We start from the raw sequence: 18,324 nt of genomic DNA, 5'->3' as shown, positions 1-18,324 counted from the left end.
CAAAATCCTAGTCTTGCGGCGGGCCCAGCCAGTAGATAAATTACATAAATAGCGTCCATTTTCAGGGTACACGCACACGGGAATGGTTTTAGAAATGTTTTGTCAAGAAACCTTTTGTAATAGTTAGAAAAAAAATTATAAGAAAGGAAAAATGAATATTTTTTTCCTAATTTTCAGTTTTTCCTTAAATATAACTTTTAAAAATATTATATCCATCATCTAATGGCACAAAAGACAGGTCTAAGGTGTCCAGTGAAAAATAATATGAAATACATGTAGGCTGGCTCAGAAATGAATCAGTTATTTACAGTTAGATAGACGCATTGCTACAACCAAAAAACTGGCCTGGTAAGGAAGGGGGTTAACAAAAGAAAACAGTGTTTTAATCAGGTGAACCACAGCTGTGTGTCCATGGAATTAGCTGGATAGGGAGGTTGATGACAGATTCCATTTAAGTATGGTGGAGGGGAGAGAGGCATCCTTCTTTAACCAGCTCATTTTACCCTATATAAAACTTAACCGTTAACACAGCATGACGTAACTGTGTGTCATGGACTTTCATACATTAAAGCACAATGACGTACACTGATACCAACAGTTAAACCTTTTAAATGCACCTATCAGTACCAACCACAGAATCTAAGGAGCTAGACAGAGAATAGGAAGCCCCTTCTCTGTGCCCTGCCCCCCATGGAATGCTGATGCATCGCCATGGAAAATGGAGACCAAAAAAAGACAAAGCATGGCACAATAGGTTACCTGTCAGTACTACACTGACAAGTTATAACGCTTTTGAATACCAATATAAGTATGCCTATTTTTTATAAAGAAAATATTTCTCTCTTGTAAATTGTAAGGCTACTTTCACACTAGCGTTGTTTTAATCCGGCGTTCAATTCCGACACCGGAACTGCCCGCCGGATCCGGAAAAACGTGTGAAAACGGATTACATTTGAATCCTGATCAGGATTTTGATCACAATGAAAAAATGCATTGGAAAAAACGGATCCGCCATTTATGGACTTTAACTTTTTTTTCACATTTTTCGGGTTTAACATGCAAAAGCCGGATCCGTTTTGACTGAACACATAGCGCCAGATCCGGCGTTAATGCAAGTCAATGGGAAAAAGGCCTGATCCGGCGTTCAGTCAAAGTGTTCAGGCTTTTTGGCCGGAGGTAAAAATACTGCATGCTACGTTTTTCTGAAAAGCCTGATCAGTCAAAAAGACTGAACTGAAGACATCCTGATGCATCCTGAAGGACTGACTCTCCATTCAGAGTGCATTAGGATAAAACTGATCAGTTCTTTTCCGGATTTGAGCCCCTAGGACGGAACTCAGCGCCGGAAAAGAAAAACGCTAGTGTGAAAGTACCCTAACTTAAGAAAATAGTTTTATATATAAATACTGCCTCAAACATAACTACTCTTAGAATAACGTTAATATACACTGCTCAAAAAAATAAAGGGAACACAAAAATAACACATCCTAGATCTGAATTAATTAAATATTCTTCTGAAATACTTTGTTCTTTACATAGTTGAATATGCTGACAACAAAATCACACAAAAATAAAAAAAATGGAAATCAAATTTTTTAATCCATGGAGGTCTGGATTTGGAGTCACACTCAAAATTAAAGTGAAAAAACACACTACAGGCTGATCCAACTTTGATGTAATGTCCTTAAAACAAGTCAAAATGAGGCTCAGTAGTGTGTGTGGCCTCCACGTGCCTGTATGACCTCCCTACAACGCCTGATGAGGTGGCGGATGGTCTCCTGAGGGATCTCCTCCCAGACCTGGACTAAAGCATCTGCCAACTCCTGGACAGTCTGTGGTGCAACGTGACGTTGGTGGATAGAGCGAGACATGATGTCCCAGATGTGCTCAATTGGATTCAGGTCTGGGGAACGGGCGGGCCAGTCCATAGCATCAATGCCTTCGTCCTGCAGGAACTGCTGACACACTCCAGCCACATGAGGTCTAACATTGTCTTGCATTAGGAGGAACCCAGGGCCAACCGCACCAGCATATGGTCTCACAAGGGGTCTGAGGATCTCATCTCGGTACCTAATGGCAGTCAGGCTACCTCTGGCGAGCACATGGAGGGCTGTGCGGCCCTCCAAAGAAATGCCACCTTACACCATTACTGACCCAATGCCAAACCGGTCATGCTGGAGGATGTTGCAGGCAGCAGAACGTTCTCCACGGCATCTCCAGACTCTGTCACATCTGTCACATGTGCTCAGTGTGAACCTGCTTTCATCTGTGAAGAGCACAGGGCGCCAGTGGCGAATTTGCCAATCTTGGTGTTCTCTGGCAAATGCCAAACGTCCTGCACGGTGTTGGGCTGTAAGCACAACCCCCACCTGTGGACATTGGGTCCTCATATCACCCTCATGGAGTCTGTTTCTGACCGTTTGAGCAGACAAATGCACATTTGTGGCCTGCTGGAGGTCATTTTGCAGGGCTCTGGCAGTGCTCCTCCTGTTCCTCCTTGCACAAAGGCGGAGGTAGCGGTCCTGCTGCTGGGTTGTTGCCCTCCACGTCTCCTGATGTACTGGCCTGTCTCCTGGTAGCGCCTCCATGCTCTGGACACTACGCTGACAGACACAGAAAACCTTCTTGCCACAGCTCGCATTGATGTGCCATCCTGGATAAGCTGCACTACCTGAGCCACTTGTGTGGGTTGTAGACTCCGTCTCATGCTACCACTAGAGTGAAAGCACCGCCAGCATTCAAAAGTGACCAAAACATCAGCCAGTAAGCATAGGAACTGAGAAGTGGTCTGTGGTTACCACCTGCAGAACCACTCCTTTATTGGGGGTGTCTTGCTAATTGCCTATAATTTCCACCTGTTGTCTATCCCATTTGCATAACAGCATGTGAAATTGATTGTCACTCAGTGTTGCTTCCTAAGTGGACAGTTTGATTTCACAGAATTGTGATTGACTTGGAGTTACATTGTGTTGTTTAAGTGTTCCCTTTATTTTTTTGAGCAGTGTATTATTTATACCACATGGTGCATGGCATAAATAAAAAAAATTTCCCTATCCCCAAGAAAATTAATAAAAGTTATTTAATATACTATATGCACTTCAAAATAGTATTAATAAAAATAATACATTGCATCTCCCCCAAAACAAGCCCTCAAATGAGTGCCTCAACCAAAATATAAAAAGTTATCTTAAAATGTAACACCCCAAAAATGTTTTTTTTTTTTTTTACCATAAACATGCTTTTATTATACAAACCTTACAAAAACATAGTTCAAATGTGGTGATACCATTTTTTTGTAACTCATAAAATAAAGTTAGCATGTTACTTTTAGGCCTAGTTCACACGAACGTTTTTCTTTTGCGAGTGTACGGGCCGTTTTTTTTGTGTTCCGTATACGGTCTGTATACGGAACCATTCATTTCAATGGTTCCGCAAAAAAAACTGAATGTGTTCCGTATGCATTCCGTTTCCGTATTTCCGTTTTTCCGTTCCGTTGAAAGATAGAACATGTCCTATATTTGGCCGCAAATCCCGTTCCGTGGCTCCATTAAAGTCAATGGGTCCGCAAATAAAGCGGAACACATACGGAAATGCATCCGTATGTCTTCCGTATCTGTTCCGTTTTTGCTGAACCATCTATTGAAAATGTTATGCCCAGCCCAATTTTTTCTATGTAATTACTGTATACTGTATATGCCATATGGAAAAACGGAACAGAAACGAAATCACAACGGAACTCAAAAACGGAACAACGGATCCGTGAAAAACGGACCGCAAAAAACTATAAAAGCCATACGTTCGTGTGAACTAGGCCTTATTGTGTGCTAAACAGCCCAGAAAAAAATTGAAAAGACTATAGCAGAATTGCAAATTATTTTTGCATTCCACCCAATATAAAAGTACCGTATATACTCGAGTATAAGATGAGTTTTTTGGCACATATTTTTGTGCTCGAAAAGCCCCCTCGTCTTATACTCGAGTCTAGGTCTGTATTATGGCAACTTACTTTGCCATAATACAGACCATGACATGTTGGGGGCCGGAGAAGCTGTTACTTACCTTTACAGCTGCTCCGGTCAGCTCCCAGCACGTCCGCGCGGCACCTCGGTTAAGCTCCCAGTAGGAGCGATTTGGCCGACCCGAAAATGCCGCGATTATATATGAAGGGGCCCCGCTCACATAACTGGATTGTGTGTAAAGTATTTTACTAGTGTGTGAAACAATCTCTCTCCTATTGATAACAGGTCCAGCCTCTGTACTCACTGTCACGATGAATGCACTGCAGCGCCCGGCCGGCGCGTGACTGACGTCACTTAGTAACGCTCCTGCTTCCTGAAGTGGGAGGAGCGTTACTAAGTGACGTCAGTCACGCGCCGGCCAGCTCGCTCCCGCTCGCTGTAGTGCATTCAAAGTGACAGTGAGTACAGAGGCGGCCATGTTATCAATAGGAGAGAGCTTGTTTTACACACTAGTAAAATACTTTACACACAAAGACAGTTATGTGCGCAGTTTAGGACACATGAGGGGACACATAGGGCCATGAGGGGGACCAGCATAAGATGCTATATGTACCCTAGTCTGATACTCGAGTCAATAATTTTCCCCATTTTTTGGGGGTAAAATTAGGGGCCTCGGCTTATACTCGAGTATATACGGTAATAAAAGATAATCCAAAATTATCACTTGTCACAATTTATCAAAATTTCACTTTTTAAAAATTCCCATAGGGAACTTGAACATGCGATCATTAGATTTCACTATGTTTTTTTTGCATTCCACCCAACATAAAATGAATTAAAGTTATTCCAAAATTATATATTCTCTAAAATGGTGTTACTGGAAATACAACTGATCTTGCAAAGAACAAGGAAAGGTTATTGATCTCAAAATGTGACAACCCAAAAATGCCTTTTGCGCCATAAAACACGCTTTTATTATGCAAACTTACAAAAACATAAAAAGTCTGTACATAGTATTTTTAGTAGCTTGTTATTTTTACCACATGCTAAACGGCCAACAAAATACAAAAAACTATAGCAGAATTGTAGATTTTTTTGCATTCCACCCAATATAAAAGTAATACAAGATAATCCAAAATTATCACTTTTCACAATTTATCAAAATTCTCATAGGGAACTCGAACATGCAATCATTAGATTTCACTATGTTTCTATTAGAGATGGGCGAATTTTGAAAAAAATTGTTTCAATCTGAATTTATTTGCGGCGAATTACATTTAAAAAAACAGCTATTTCCTGGCTGCAGAGAGCCTTTGTAGGGGGATAGAACACTGTGCCTTGCAGTAACAGGCATAGGGAGTCTGCTGTGGTAGTAAAATAATACTGTGAATCAGTATGATATGCAGATGACAGGTGTCGCTCTTAGAATCACTGCACACTTCAGTCACGGGGCCAAAACTGACCAGATCACTATGAACTCAGCCTTACAGGTCGATGTTAGCGTCAAGAAGAAGCGCATTCCTTTTACACCGTCGTCAGCTGATTCCACATAGATGTCTACAGAACCTGTTCTATTAAACGCTTATACAAGTAGAGCCCCCCGACAAAGTGGAGAGGGTGTCAGCAGTAAGTTTGTGTTGATGTCACTGATTATTTTGCCCTTCCTCTGATCCGTCAGAACAATAACCCCAAAAAAACGGATCCTGTCTGTTGAGCATTTGCCTTCACTCGGTCAGCAGTTGGTCAGTAATCCATCAGTATTGCTAATGCCCAAGTCAACCATTCAAGAACCGCTGGGATGCTGGTCAAGACACGACCGCTAGATGACACTGGGAGCTCAGGCCTCTCGCTGCGACTCCTGCTGCCACGCCCCTTACTCTGCTGCAACCTGTGCTAGCGACTTACTGGCTCTGCCGCTGACCCACTGGCAAGCTGCCACCCTCTTCTCCTGATGATGAAGCCCCTTCATCACCCGGCACCCAAGTGCGATCTGCTACATCATCATCATCGAGTACTGTCTGCACATCATTGATGTCCTCCTCAACCATCTCTGGGTCAGGAGCCTGACCACTCGCAATACCAGCTCCCACACCACTCTCCTCATCACTACTTGCCCACCTAGGGGAGGAAGCGGCGGATGTCTCCTCCAGATCTTGGCTGGGCAGTAGCTGCTGACTGTCCTCTAGTAGCCCGTCCTCACTGAAAAGTGGGGCTGAGCCCATAGCATATAATACTTCTGTGGCTGAGGGCACAGAAAGGACAGAGGCAGGTTGAGGACAGCTGAGGGCACAGGGCCTGCTCCCGGGCCATGCAAACTAAGGGTTGTGTCTGACATACCCACCGACTCTTGACTGGGGGTGTCTGATGTCATTCAAGAAGGAAGTAGATGACCGAGTCAACCATTCAAGAACCGCTGGGTTGCTGTTCAAGACCCGACCACTAGATGATACCGGAAGCTCAGGTCTCTAGCTGCGACTCCTTACTCTGCTGTGACCTGTGCCTGCGCCAGAAACATTTAGAACTCTACCACTCCCCTGTGAAGGGCCTGGCACTTCTCTGTCTGACATACTGTTAGATCAAATAAATAAAAAGGAAATTAAAACACCCAAAAAAAGTCTGTAATTTTTTCACTTCACCACACAACGGCTAATAAGCCCTTTTTTCCCCCACTAATACATGCCAAAAAGGGCTTTAGAACATATAACTGCATCGGTGAACGGCAAACATATTTTTCTTTTGCCACTAATGCACGACAAAAGGGGTTTTAGAACATATAACTGCACAGCTGAAAGGCAAATATATTTTTCATTTTTTCATTTATACACTCCACAAAAGGCTTTCGAACATATAACTGCACCACTGAACGGCAAATATATATTTCTTTTTTTCACTTATACACTCTCCAAAAGGCTTTAGAACATATAACTGCACTGCTGAACAGCAAATATATTTTTCTTTTTTCCACTTATACACTCCAGAAAAGGCTTTAGAACATAAAGCTGTACCGCTGAAGGGCAAATATATTTTTCTTTTTTCCTTTTATACACTCCACAAAAGGCTTTAGAACATATAACTGCACAGCTGAACAGCAAGTAAATTTTTCTTTTTTCCACTTATACACTCCACAAAAGGGCTTTATAACATATAACTACACCGCTGAACTGCAAATAGGCCCTTATTTTTTCCACTTATGCACGCAACAGAAAGCTTCAGAACATATAACTGCACCGCTGAATGGCAAATATATTTTTCTTTTGCCACTATTACATGACAAAATGGGCGTTATAGCATATAACTGCACCACTGAATGGCAAATAGGCCCTTATTTTTTCCACTTATACACACAACAAAAGGCTTTACAACATATAACTGCACCACTATACGTCAATTATATTTTATCTTTTTTCCTTTTATTCACTCCACAAAAGGCTTTAGAACATATAACTGCACCACGGAACGGCAAATATATATATATTTTTTTTCCCACTTATACACTCCACAAAAGGGCTTTAGAACATACAACTGCTTCGCTGAACGGCCCACTTATACACACAACAGAAGGCTTTAGAACATATAACTGCACCGCAGAATGGCAAATATATATCTTTTTTTTTCCCCACTTATACACTCCACAAAAGGGCTTTAGAACATACAATTGCTTTGCTGAATGGCCCACTTATACACGCAACAGAAAGCTTTAGAACATATAACTGCACCGCTGAACGCCAAATATATTTTTCTTTTGCCACTAATACATGACAAAAAGGGCTTCAGAACATATAACTGCACCGCTGAACGGCAAATATATTTTTATTTTGCCACTATTACATGACAAAAAGGGCTTTAGAACATATAACTGCACCGCTGAATGGCAAATAGGTCCTTAATTTTTTCCACTTATACACGCCACAGAAGGCTTTAGAACATATAATTGCACAGCTGAATGGCAAATTATATTTTTCTTTTGCCACTAATATACGACAAAAAGGGCTTTAGAACATTTAACTGAACCGCTGAATGGCAAATAGGCCCTTATTTTTTTTACACTTATACACACCACAGAAGGCTTTAGAACATATACCGTATTTTTCGCTTTATAAGACGCACCTGATGATAAGACGCACCCAGGTTTTTGAGGAGGAAAATAAGAAAAATAATATTTTGAACCAAAAGGTGTGCTTTTGGTGGGTTTTGAACTAATGGTGGTCTGTGGATGACACTATTATGGGGGATCTGTGGATGACACTGTTATGGAGGGGATCTGTGGATGACACTGTTATGGGGATCTGTGGATGACACACTGTTATGGAGATCTGTGGATGACGCACTGTTATGGGGGCATCTGTGGATGATGCACTGTTATGGGGGCATCTGTGGATGATGCACTGTTATGGGGATCTGTGGATGACACTGTTATGGGGATCTGTGGATGACACTGTTATGGGGGATCTGTGGATGACACTGTTATGGGGAATCTGTGGATGACACTGTTATGGGGGATCTGTGGATGACACTGTTATGGGGCATCTGTGGATGACACTGTTATGGAGGACCTGTGGATGACACTGTTATGGGGGCATCTGTGGATGACACTGTTATGGGGGCATCTGTGGATGACACTGTTATGGGGGCATCTGTGGATGACGCACTGTTATGGGGGCATCTGTGGATGACGCACTGTTATGGGGGCATCTGTGGATGACGCACTGTTATGGGGGCATCTGTGGATGACGCACTGTTATGGGGGTATCTGTGGATGACGCACTGTTATGGGGGCATCTGTGGATGACGCACTGTTATGGGGGCATCTGTGGATGACGCACTGTTATGGGGGCATCTGTGGATGACGCACTGTTATGGGGGCATCTGTGGATGACGCACTGTTATGGGGGCATCTGTGGATGACGCACTGTTATGGGGGCATCTGTGGATGACGCACTGTTATGGGGGCATCTGTGGATGACGCACTGTTATGGGGGCATCTGTGGATGACACATATATAGCATCTTATGCTATATACAGTGGATATAAAAAGTATACACGCCCCTGTTAAAATGTCAGGTTTCTGTGATGTAAAAAAATTAGACAAAAATAAATCATTTCAGAACTTTTTCCCCCTTTAATGTGACCTATAAACTGTATCACGCAATTGAAAAACAAACTGAAATCTTTTAGGTGGATGGAAGAAAACAAAAAAAAACTAAAATAATGTGGTTGCATAAGTTTGCACACCCTCCTATAACTGGGGATGTAGCTGTGTTCAGAATTAAGCAATCACATTTAAAATCATGTTAAATAGGAGTCAGCATACACCACACGCTGTCCGGATTCGATCCCACTGACTTATTCGGATATTCGATATAATAACAGTCGTGAGGGATATCTCTTACCATGTGTCGTCACCAAATCGATATTTCAATCGAAACTTCAGCCGATCCTAGCCTACGTGGCGTCCCACGTGGTATGGAGTCTCAGAACGTGACGTCTCACGTGACTCCTCAGCTTGGCAGCTGTAAAGTATCAAACCCTCCTCACGATCCTGCCTCTAGCTCGAGACAATGGCAATAGTTCATACGAGAAAATCCATCCGACTGTAACCTTCTTCTATCGATAGATCCTGGTTATTGGGGAACGGCTCACTGTCCCAGCAGACTCAGACGCGTTTCAGGGTATACACCCCTTCCTCAGTGGGGTGTATCACTGAGAAAGGGGTGTATACCCTGAAACGCGTCTGAGTCTGCTGGGACAGTGAGCCGTTCCCCAATAACCAGGATCTATCGATAGAAGAAGGTTACAGTCGGATGGATTTTCTCGTATGAACTATTGCCATTGTCTTGAACTAGAGGCAGGATCGTGAGGAGGGTTCGATACTTTACAGCTGCCAAGCCGAGGAGTCACGTTCTGAGACTCCATACCATGTGGGACGCCGCGTAGGGTAGGATCGGCTGAAGTTTCGATTGAAATATCGATTTGGTGACGACACATGGTAAGAGATATCCCTCACGACTGTTATTATATTGAATATCCGAATAAGTCAGTGGGATCGAATCCGGACAGCGTGTGGTGTTTTATTGCCTTGTACACTAAGGTCCTCTATGCGATCTATTTGGAGCCTTTTATTAGGCTGGAGATAAGAATTGACATTCTAAGTTTAACATTTCTCCTGCGAATATTCTCATAGAATCTGTGTGGACTGCCATATATTCGCCATCACGATTTCTATGGACTGTATTTTATGAGTAACCACGATTTTTCTACTACTGATTAAGGTCCTGATTTTTTATTAGTTCATTTTATGGATGGTTTTATTGTTTTAGGTATTGGCTCCTTGTAATGAATATGTAATAAATATGTATGATTATTGACTTATCCAGCTCTTGCTGCTTTCTTTTCCCAAAACGTGGAGTGCCCCTCATTATCTATTGCTGTATTTATTCTCTTTACACGGTCTGGGTGGACCGAGAGGCGTGCACCCCGATCCATTCGGTCAAGAGGTAGAGTCGCTGGTTTCCATTTTGTTCCATTTTTTGGCCATAATACCAAAAGATATGTTTGGCCTAAAAACAACACTGCACATCACCAAAAGAACACAATACCCACAGTGAAGCATGGTGGAGGCAGCATCATGCTTTGTGGCAGTTTTTCTTCAGCTGGAACTGGGGCCTTAGTTAAGCTAGAGGGAATTATGAACAGTTCCAAATACCAGTCAATATTGGCATAAAACCTTCAGGCTTCTGCTAGAAAGCTGAACATGAAGAGGAACTTCATCTTTCAGCATGACAACGACCCAAAGCATACATCCAAATCAACAAAGGAATGGCTTCACCAGAAGAAGATTAACCCCTTCCCGACTGCAATCTGTTTATATACGTGATATTTGCACATGCCCCGAGCAGCTATAACGTCTATAAACGTCAAGCCAGCTCTTTAATCCAAGCTTCTGCCCCTGTCCTGCTGCTGTCACGGACAGCATACAGTTCAGTAATGCCGGCAAGGGACCAATAAGAGTGGCCCCTTGCCGGCAATCGATCCGATTGGTTAGTCTATGCAGACTAACCAATCGGATCGCGGCAGTGAAAAAATGCCTGAAATCAGGTAGTGTTCCTCGTGCCCCCCGATCTGTGCCCCTCCAAGCCCCCCCTTGTGTCCGCCTGCCGCCTGCCCCTGAAGCTCATCTCCTGCTCATCTCCTGCCTCCTGAGCTCATCTCCTGCCTCCTGCGCTCATCTCCTGCCTCCTGCCCTGATGCGGTCCGCCCCCTCCCCGCCCCATACATTCCTCCTGCCCCAGCCTCACTCAATGTTGGTGGCCGTACCCCCCCTTTCCGACGCTGCCCCCGGTCTTCCTGCTGTGCGTGATGGCAGTGGCTCCATTCCTTAGCCGCCGCCATCAGCAGAGAGTGTCAGCTCTATGCTGACACTCTGCTGTAACCCCATAGATGCCGCGGCCACGGCATCCATGGGGTTAATAGAGGGAGGGGGCTCCCTCTCTCCACCATCGGGGCTACCACGCTGCGATGGCAACGCCCGATGGTTGCCATGGCAACCAGATACTTTGCAAAAGCATCCGCTGTTGCCACCTACAGGGCATCTGATAGTATTATACTTTGCAATGCAAGAGCATTGCAAAGTATAGTACAGCCATCAGCCCCACTGGATCTTCAAGATCCAAGAGGGACTTGCTAAAAAAAAAAAGGAAAATAATAAAAGTAAAAAAAAATAAATAAAAATGTAAAATTAAAAAAATAAATTGCCTTTTCCTATAAAAAATGAAAAAAAAAAAACTACACATATTAGGTATCACCGCGTCCATCTTTATAAATATATCACATGATAGACCCCGTCCGATAAACACCATAAAAAAAAAAAACTGTAAAAGAAGCCATTTTTGTCACCTTAAGTCACAAAAAGTGCAACAGCAAGCGATCAAAAAGGTGTATATCAAACAAAATGGTACCAATAAAACCGTCACCTCATCCCGCAAAAAATGAGACCGTACATAAGAAAATCGCTCCAAAAAAAAAACTATAGTTCTTAAAACATTGAGACACTAAAACATAATTTTTTTATTTCAAATATGCTATTATTGTGTTAAAGTGAAATAAAAAAAAAAGTGTACATATTGGGTATCGCCGCATCCGTAATAACCTGCTCGATAAAAATATCACATGAGCTAACCCCTCAGGTAAACACGGTAAAAAAATTAAAAAAAACGGTGCCAAAAAAGCCATTTTTGTCACCTTACATCACAAAAAGTGCAACAGCAAGCGATCAAAAAGGCTTATTACCCCCAAAATAGTACCAATAATACCAACACCTCATCCCGCAAAAAATGATACCCTACCTAAGACAATCGCCCAAAAAATAAAAAAGCTATGGCTCTCAGACTATGGAGACACTAAAACATAATTTTTTTGGTTTCAGAAATGCTATTATTGTGTAAAACTTAAATAAATAAAAAAAAGTATACATATTATCTATTGCCACGTCCGTAACGATCTGCTCTATAAAACTGTCACATGATCCAACCCCTCAGATAAACGCTGTAAAAATAAATAAATAAAAACTGTTTCAAAACAGCCAATATTTTTGGTCACCTTGCCCCATAAAGTGTAATAATGAATGATCAAAAAATCCTATGTACCCAAAAATGGTACCAATAAAAACCTCAACTTTCTGGAAAAAAAACAAGCCCCTGCACAAGACGATTGGCAGAAAAATAAAAAACATATGGCGTTCAGAAAATGGACACACAAAAACATAATTTCTTTTTCAAAAATGCTTCATTATGTAAAACTGAAACAAACAAACAAAGAAAGTAGACATATTTGAGATCATTGCATCCGTAACAACTTGCTCTATAAAAATAGCACATGATCTACCCTGTCAGATGAATCTTGTAAAAAAAAAAAAAAAAACTGTGCCAAAACAGCCATTTTTCGGTTACCTTGCCTCCTAAAAAACTTAATATAGAGCAATTAAAAATCATATGTACCCCAAAATAGTACCAATAAAACTGTCATCTTATCGCCTAGTTTCCAAAATAGGGTCACTTTTTGGGAGTTTCTACTGTATGGGTGCATCAGGGGGGCTTTAAATGGGACAAGGCATCTAAAACCAGTCCAGCAAAATCTGCCTTCCAAAAACCATACGGCGTTCCTTTCCTTCTGCGCCCTGCCGTGCGCCCTTACTTCAGTTTACACCCACATGTGGGGTGTTTCTGTAAACCGCAGAATCAGGGTAATAAATATAGAGTTTTGTTTGGCTGTTAACCCTCAATGTGTTAAAGAAAAAAAATTAATAAAATGGAAAATCTGCCAAAAAAGTGAAATTTAGAAATTTCATCTCCATTTTCCTTTAATTCTTGTGGAACACCTAAAGGGTTAACAAAGTTTGTAAAATCAGTTTTGAGTAACTTGAAGGGTGTAGTTTCTACAATGGGGTCATTTATGGGGGGTTTCCACTTTATAAGCCCCACAAAGTGACTTTAGACCTGAACTGTTCCTTAAAAAGTGGGTTTTGGAAATTTTCTTAAAAATTTTAAGAACTGCTTCTAAACTTCTAAGGCCTCTTTCACACTTGCGTTGTCCGGATCCGTCGTGTACTCCATTTGCCGGAGGTGCCTGCCGGATCCGGAAAAACGCAAGTGTACTGAAAGCATTTGAAGACGGAACCGTCTTCCAAATGCTTTCAGTGTTACTATGGCACCCAGGACGCTATCAAAGTCCTGGTTGCCATAGTAGGAGCGGGGAGCGGGGGAGCGGTATACTTACAGTCCGTGCGGCTCCCGGGGCGTTCCAGAATGACGTCAGAGCGCCCCACGCGCATGGATGACGTGATCGCATGGATCACGTGATCCATGGGCTTGGGGCGCCCTGACGTCACTCTGGAGCGCCCGGGGAGCTGCACGGACGGTAAGTATGCTGCTCCCCCGCTCCCCACTACACTTTACCATGGCTGTCAGGACTTTAGCGTCCCGGCAGCCATGGTAACCACTCTGAAAAAGCTAAATGTCGGCTCCGGCAATGCGCCGAAACGACGTTTAGCTTAAGGCCGGATCCGGATCAATGCCTTCCAATGGGCATTAATTCCGGATCCGGCCTTGCGGCAAGTGTTCCGGATTTTTGGCCGGAGCAAAAAGCGCAGCATGCTGCAGTATTTTCTCCGGCCAACAAACGTTCCGTACCGGAACTGAAGACATCCTGATGCATCCTGAACGGATTACTCTCCATTCAGAATGCATTAGGATAATCCTGATCAGGATTCTTCCGGCATAGAGCCCCGACGACGGAACTCTATGCCGGAAGACAATAACGCAGGTGTGAAAGAGCCCTTAGCCTTCTAACATCCTAAAAAAATAAAATGACATTTCCAAAATGATGCCAACATAAAGTAGACATATGGGAAATGTTAAGTAATAAATATTTTATTAGGTATGAATTTCTGTTTTAGAAGCAGAGAAATTAGAATTTTGAAAATTGTGAATTTTTCTAAATTTTTGGTAAATTTGGGATTTTTTCATAAATAAAGGTGAAATATATTGACTCAAATTTTTGACTATCATGAAGTACAATATGTCACGAGAAAACAATCTCAGAATGGCTTGGATAAATAAAAATCTTCCAAAGCTATTACAACATAAAGTGACGCATGTCAGATTTGTAAATTTTGACCTGGACACAGGGGCATCAATGACCCTTGGTCATGAAAGGGTTAAAGTTTTGGAATGGCCCAGCCAGAGCCCAGACCTGAAATACTCTATTACACCGGCCCCTCTCACAGCAGTCTTTATATGTAAAGTGTAGTCATAGGAGCTTTGTTAAAGTATCACAATCCTCTGTAGTACTCACTATCAAACTACCGTAGCAGGCAGCCCGGCCGGCAGCGTAACGTCACTCACTCTGTCACGCGCCTGCTCCATTAATAAAGTGGGAGGAGCAGGCGCGTGACGGAGTGAGTGATGTTACGCTGCCGACAGGCCTGCCGGCTACGGTAGTTTGATAGTGAGTACTACAGAGGATTGGGATACTTTAACAAAGCTCCCATGACTACACTTTACATATAAAGACTATAGTATACAGTGACTGCTCCGGGCCCCGCCGCGATTCCAGCACCAGTTGCTGGCCTCCTACCCCTCCTGTGCAGCATCGCGGCCGGCGATGTATCAGCATCACCAGAGTAAAAATGGCAGCATTCGCTTTATAAGACGCACTGCCATTTCCCCCCCACTTTTGGGGTGGGAAAGTGCTTCTTATAAAGCGAAAAATACAGTAATTGCACCGCTGAACGGCAAATATATTTTTCTTTTTTTCACTTGTACACTCTACAAAAGGCTTTCGAACATATAACTGCACCGCTAAACGGCAAATATATTTTTCTTTTGCCACTAATGCACGACAAAAAGCGCTGTAATTTTTGCACTTCACCACACGACGGCTAATAAGCCCTTTTTTCCCACTAATACAAGCAAAAAATGCTTTAGAACATATACAGTGCCTTGCAAAAGTATTCACCCCCTTGACTTTTTTCGTATTTTGGTGCCTCACAACCTGGAATTAGCATGGATTGTTTGAGGATTTGCATAATTAAATTTACAGAACATGCCGACAACTTCGAAGATGTTTTTTTTTTTTTTTTATTGTAAGCAAACAACAAATAGGACAAAATAACAGAAGAAGTTAATGTGCATAATTATTCACCCCCCTAAAGTCAATACTTTGTAGAGCCACCTTTTGCGGCAAACACAGCTCCAAGTAGCTTTGGATAAGTCTCTATGAGATTGCCACATCTTACCAATGGGATTTTTGCCCATTCCTCCTTGCAAAACTCTCCCAGCTACTTCAAGTTGGATGTTTGCGCTTGTGAACATATTTTCTATTGGATTGAGATCTGGGCTTTCACTAGGCCATTCCAACACATTTACATGTTTCCCCTTAAACCACTCAAGTGTTGCTTTAGCAGTGTGTTTGGGGTCATTGTCCTGCTGGAAGGTGAACCTCCATCTTAGCCTTAAATCACACAGAGTGGTACAGGTTTTGCTCAAGAATATCCCTGTGTTTAGCACCATCCATCTTTCCCTCAACTCTGACCAGTTTCCCAGTCCTGGCTGCTGAAAACAGGGATGGTGTTCTTTGTGTGATGTGATGTGTTGGGTTTGCGCCAGACATAGCGTTTTCTTTGATGGCTGAAAAGTTAAATTTTAGTCTGATCAGGCCAGAGCACCTTCCGCCATACATTTTTGGAGTCTCCCACATGCCTTTTCGCAAACTCACAACGTGCCTTTTTGTTTTTAGCTAAAAGTAATGGCTTTCTTCTGGCCGCAAAGCCTAACTCTATGGAGCGTATGGCTTATTGTGGTCCTATTTACAGATACTCTAGTCTCTGCTGTGGAACTCTGCAGCTCCTCCAGGGTTACCTTAGGTCTCTGTGCTGCCTCTCTGATTAATGCCCTCCTTGCCCGGTACGTGAGTTTTGGTGGGCGGACGTCTCTTGGCAGGTTTGCTGTTGTGCCATGTTCTATCCATTTGGTTATGATAGATTTGATGGTGCTTCTAGGGATCATCAAAGATTTGGATATTTTTTTATAACCTAACCCTGACTTGTACTTCTCAACAACATTGTCCCTTACATTTTTAGAGAGTTCCTTGGTCTTCATGGCAGTGTTTTGTTAGTGATGCCTCTTGTTTAAGTGTTGCAGCCTTTGGGGCCTTTCAAAAAAGGTGTGTATATGTAATGACAGATCATGTGACACTTAGATTGCACACAGGTGGACATCATTTCACTAATTATGTGACTTCTGAAGGTAATTGGTTGCACCAGAGCCTTTTATGGGCTTCCTAACAAAGGGGGTGAATACATACGTACATGCCAATTTTCTGTTTTCTATTTCTAAACAATAGTTTTATTTATATATTTTTCTCATTTCACTTCACCAACTTAGACTATTCTATTCTGATCCATCACATAAAATTCAGATTAACAAAACATTGAACTTAAGCAGTAGCGTAGGGATCGCCATAGCAACCATAGCAGTGGCTATGGGGCCCTACACTACTGGGGGCCCGTCCGGGCCGCCTTCTGTTGATTTTTTTCTTTTATTTTTTTATTTACATACACACTACACACAGGCAGCCAGGCCCGAGCCGCGGACCACCCGCCCACTACACTAGACTAGGGCGGTCCGCGGCTCGGGCCTGGCTGGGGAGGAGTGAGGACTGGAGCAGGGCGCGCACAGGGCCGGGCCGACACAGTGGCTGGGGAGGCTCCAGCCAGGCCACTGAGTAACTCAGAAGATCCGATGGTATATTCTAACCCCCAGGCGTTCCCATGGTGACAGGGACGCTTGGCTGGGGGTTGGAATATACCATCGGATCTGAGTTTTCACGAGCTCAGTGAGATCGTAAAAACTCAAATCCGATGGTATATTCTAACCCCCAGGCGTTCCCATGGTGACAGGGACGCTCGCCTGGGGGTTAGAATATACAGGGCCACGCCGCTCACAGCAGTATATTTATAAACTAATCAGTAACTACTTTAACTTTAATCATTGCTCATTGCTGATCTCTTTACTTGGATTATTTGGATATCTTACTCTGTCTTAGCTCCGGTAACAGCAGGCAGTGCGGGCGGGCGGCGCTCACTCACTGACGTCACGCGCCTGCTCCTCCCACTAGGCGGCGCAGGCGCGTGACGTCAGTGAGTGAGCGCCGCCCGCACTGCCTGCTGTTACCGGAGCTAAGACAGAGTAAGATATCCAAATAATCCAAGTAAAGAGATCAGCAATGAGCAATGATTAAAGGTAAAGTAGTTACTGATTAGTTTATAAATATACTCCTGTGAGCGTCGGGGAGGGGGATCTGTGGATCGCACTGTTTAGGGGGGATCTGTGGATGGCACTGTTTAGGGGGATCTGTGGATGACACTGTTTAGGGGGGATCTGTGGATGGCACTGTTTAGGGGGGAGATCTGTGGATGGCACTGTTGTGAGGGGGGGGATCTGTGGATGGCACTGTTTAGGGGAGGGGGGATCTGTGGATGGCACTGTTTAGGGGAGGGGGATCTGTGGATGGCACGGGGGGGGGGGGGCATATTTTTTTTTGCTATGGGGCCCATGCATTTCTAGCTACGCCCCTGAACTTAAGGCTGCAATGTAGCAAAATACAAAAAAAGTCAAGGGGGCTGAATACTCTTGCAAGGCACTGTAACTGCACCGCAAAAGGGCAAATAAGACATAGAAATATTTCCTTGTAATAAACCCTGTTAATGGCTGTATCAAACAGCACTTGCACCCCAATAAAAAAAAATGTTTGCTGGAATTACAGAACTGTATAATGGAAATTTGGGTCTGCAGTCAGTGCAGCAAGGTGT

The 18,324-nt window shown here is 43.2% G+C and overlaps 1 protein-coding gene across 2 annotated transcripts in view; it reads left to right on the top strand.

Annotated features, from left to right (window-relative positions):
* LOC120990317 overlaps positions 1–18,324 on the top strand; it is a 563,944-nt gene that overhangs the window by 148,138 nt on the left and 397,482 nt on the right. The window lies entirely within an intron of this gene.

Source organism: Bufo bufo, chromosome 2 (assembly GCF_905171765.1).
Source record: "Bufo bufo chromosome 2, aBufBuf1.1, whole genome shotgun sequence".
Lineage (NCBI taxonomy): Eukaryota > Metazoa > Chordata > Amphibia > Anura > Bufonidae > Bufo > Bufo bufo.
The sequence above is the reverse complement of the archived record's forward strand: the minus strand, read 5'-3'. Positions and strand labels throughout refer to the sequence as shown.